General features: G+C 41.4%; 1 non-coding gene across 1 annotated transcript; it reads right to left on the bottom strand.

The window, feature by feature from the left end:
* Positions 1–3631: 3631 nt before the first annotated feature.
* Trnat-ugu (transfer RNA threonine (anticodon UGU)) lies at positions 3632–3706 on the bottom strand. Its single transcript has one exon. It is a non-coding gene; the product is annotated as a tRNA-Thr (tRNA).
* Between the last annotated feature and the right edge of the window lie 241 nt (positions 3707–3947).

The following is a 3947-nucleotide window of genomic DNA, read 5'->3' as shown; positions in this document are numbered from 1 at the left end:
ATTACCAACAGGGATTTCCAGTTGTGCTGCAAGGAGTTATCACATCAAATGAAAATGACTGCACGCTTTACATTCCAAGGGTCACAGTTGTGTTTTGCCAGCCAGCACATGGGAGGTCGAACAGCTTTGCACGACCTTATTGTGATGATGACAGATGCCCCACCCAATGACTCAGTGTGCTTTTGTTCACTGCCCGGTCTCCACAGACATTCTGCGAGGGCCTATGAATATCTATGATGCTCTGTTTTACTGCCAAAAGAAACTCAATGACAACTCTATGCGTGGACTGCACCTCCGTTACGGACGCCATTTTGAAGGCTACGTATAGCGCCGCCACCGACCGGAACTTCATGAAACTATAGCTGGCTGAAGCGGGAATATTCCACGATGTTCCACAACACTCCCGCACTTTGTCAACCGCAACTGTCTGAGAAAAAAATGTATTGCATTCCTTATTGAATGGCCCATGTATGATTTTATATTTGCACCAAAATGTCGGCAGTGTGCCTCAATAAAACCAAGACAAATAATATAAATAAAAAATGTGCAAAACTGTTCTGCTGGACACGAATTGTAGATCTTTTTGTATACCTTCTGTCTTCACAAGACATGCTGCTTAGCCAAAAATATGAGCCATATTTTAGGCAGCATCGTTAGTAACTATTTAAACATGTGAATTAAGAGCGGAAAGACGATACATATGTGTCAAGAAAACGTCTAGTGCACAAGGTAGCTTTCATTTTTCGAATGGAACAGATGTTTTCACAGAGAAGTAAGTGCTCTTGAAACGGCAAATGTATGCTCCAACCAGAGGCAGAACTTACACTGCCAGTTTAATTTTACAATCTGTACCTACAGCCGTACACTGCAAATCACTGTACATGTCCCATTGTAACAGTTATTGGGGTTTTTTCCCCGTTTCATTCACATATGGAGTGTGGGAAGAGTGATTGTTTAAGTGGCTCTTTGTGCGCTGTAATTAATCTTGTCAACGTGATCATTACAGGAGTGCTACATAGGGGGTTGAAATACATTCCTAGAATCATCAATTAAAGTCAGGTCTTCAAACTTTGTTAAGCTGGCTTTCTCAGAATAGTTTACATCTATCTTCTAGAGTCTGACATCAGTTTCTTCAGCACCTCTGTGACACTGTCCCATGGGTCAAACAAACCTGTGACTATTTGTGCTGCCCTTCTCTGTACACATTCAATATCCCCTATTAGTCCTATCTGGTGTGGGTTCCACACATTTGAGCAATATTCTAAACTGGGTCACATGGTTGATTTGTAAGCAATTTCCTGATTGCACTTCCCCAGTAGTATACCAATAAACAGAAGCCTGCTATCTACTTTATCTACGACTGAGTCTAAATGGTCCTCCTATTTCATGTTCCTACAAAGTGTTATGTCCAGGTATTTATACAAGTTAGCTGATTCTTACAGTGATCCATTGATATTATAGCTACAGAATAGTACATTTTTTCGTCTTTTCAAGTGCAAAATTTTACATTTTTGAACATTTAAATCAAGTAGCCAGTCTCTGAACTACCATGACATCTTATCAAGATGTGTGAGTTTCTTATGCACCTTGTTCCATACAGCACTTTAGTGTAAATAACTACATCATCTGTGAAATGTCTGAGGTTACTATTAACATCATCTGTGAGATCATTTATTTACAAAACAAATAGACTTCACCCATCACAATTTTCTGGGTCACACTCGAAGTTACTTGTGCATCTAATTATGACTCTCCATCTAAGCAACATGCTGCCTCCTCTCTGCTAAAACTTCTCAATCCAGTCACAAATTTGAAACTTCCTGGCAGATTAAAACTGTGTGCCCGACCGAGACTCGAACTCTGGACCTTTGCCTTTCACAGGCAAGTGCTCTACCATCTGAGCTACCAAAGCACGACTCACGCCCGGTGCTCACAGCTTTACTTCTGCCAGTATCTCGTCTCCTACCTTCCAAACTTTACAGAAGCTCTCCTGTGAACCTTGCAGAACTAGCACTCCTGAAAGAAAGGATACTGCGGAGACATGGTTTAGCCACAGCCTGGGGGATGTTTCCAGAATGAGATTTTCACTCTGCAGCAGAGTGTGCGCTGATATGAAACTTCCTGGCAGATTAAAACTGTGTGCCCGACCGAGACTCGAACTCGGGACCTTTGCCTTTCACGGGCAAGTGCTCTACCATCTGAGCTACCAAAGCACGACTCACGCCCGGTACTCACAGCTTTACTTCTGCCAGTATCTCGTCTCCTACCTTTCAAACTTTACAGAAGCTCTCCTGCGAACCTTGCAGAACTAGCACTCCTGAAAGAAAGAAGCAGTGATAAACCAATATTTAGAAACATGAAGCAGCTTCCCATTCAGTGCGATATGGGTTCCTCATCTCCAATATCAACAAAATTGGTTTTAAAACTCTTCTTAAAATAAAAGGAAAAAAAATCAGGGGAAGTGGATGAAGAAATACGAAATTTAAAAAACTGGACCACTTTAGGGTATATGTAAAACAAAATTTGAACAATATTTTGAAAAATAAAAATCATTAAAAAGAATCATGAACTAAATGCAACAGGACACTAATATGTGTATAAAACCAAATAATCTTTTAATATTACACTCGACACGTTCTTATCAATATTTTTGGGTAAACTAGTGACAGTGCTTTGTAACGCCTGGAGTTTCTCTGACAGAATGCAAGAGGACACAACTCCTGTGTGTCCCACCTTTGACGACCATGCACAAGTGTCGTATGAGGGGAGGAGGTGTAAGCAGTAAATTATACACAGTGTTGAGCCACAAGTTCATGAAGGTTGGCAGGGCAGTAGGAATTGCTACCTTGGAAATATAGGAGGTCTTCCTGACTGGAGGTCACTGTGTGATGTGTGGCCACATATTCAGTTGTTGTGTCATTCTTGGGATTTTCACTGCTGATCTGGAGCATTTACATGTGGAATCCAGGCTCTAATTCCACCACAAAAGTATCTCACTGAGATATACCTGCTGCGGGGTCGTTTAGCAGTTATTACCATCATAAACAGGAGTTAATAGTGAGCTGCTGCCTGTTGTACTTCTTAGTTGGTCCGAAGAAAGTGAGCACTGGTATAGAACTTTTAAGTGTTACAGGGTTTAGGTTAGCATCTCACTTTTGTAGGTCAGAAATGGAGAAAGGAGGAGTTGCCACATTCATTAGGAACTGTCATAAATTTAAGAACATAAACATTCATAAATTTTGCCTAGAATAGCATATGGAAGCATGTGGAACATAATTAGAATTTCACAAAAAATCCTTCATAATATTAAGTGTACATCAAGCACCTGCAGGTAACTTTAATCTGTTTGTAAACCATCTTGAAGCTGTACTGGCCCATTTAACAACCAAAAACAAAGATATAGTGGTTGCTGGTGATTTCAATGTACATTTCCTTAAAGACTCTCCCAATAAGAACTTATTTGAGTTAGTAACACTATCATTCAACTATATATGACGGTAGTATCTGTTCCCGAAAGAACAGTTACCATGGACGACCATGCAGCTCTGCTAGAAATGAAATGATAATTAAATTGACACCCTAGCTGCAAATAGGCGCTAATGTATTTCATTGGGGACATGTTGAAAATGTGTGCCCCGACCGGGACTCGAACCCGGGATCTCCTGCTTACATGGCAGACGCTCTATCCATCTGAGCCACCGTGGGCACAGGGGATAGTGCGTCTGCAGGGACTTATCCCTTGCACGCTCCCCGCGAGATCCACATTCCCAACATGTCCACACCACTACATTCGTAGTACGCCTAATAGATGTTTGCCCATCATACTCATTACTCGTGGCAGATTAATCTACCAAGTCCCGTACGAGTTCGGGCATACCGTGTGCGTTCGCACAAGAAGGTCAATGGCCGGGAAGCCATATTTTAACTATATATGACGGTACTATCTG

Source organism: Schistocerca nitens, chromosome 9 (genome assembly GCF_023898315.1).
Source record: "Schistocerca nitens isolate TAMUIC-IGC-003100 chromosome 9, iqSchNite1.1, whole genome shotgun sequence".
Taxonomy (NCBI): Eukaryota; Metazoa; Arthropoda; class Insecta; order Orthoptera; family Acrididae; genus Schistocerca; species Schistocerca nitens.
This window is presented reverse-complemented; position numbering and strand designations above follow the sequence as displayed.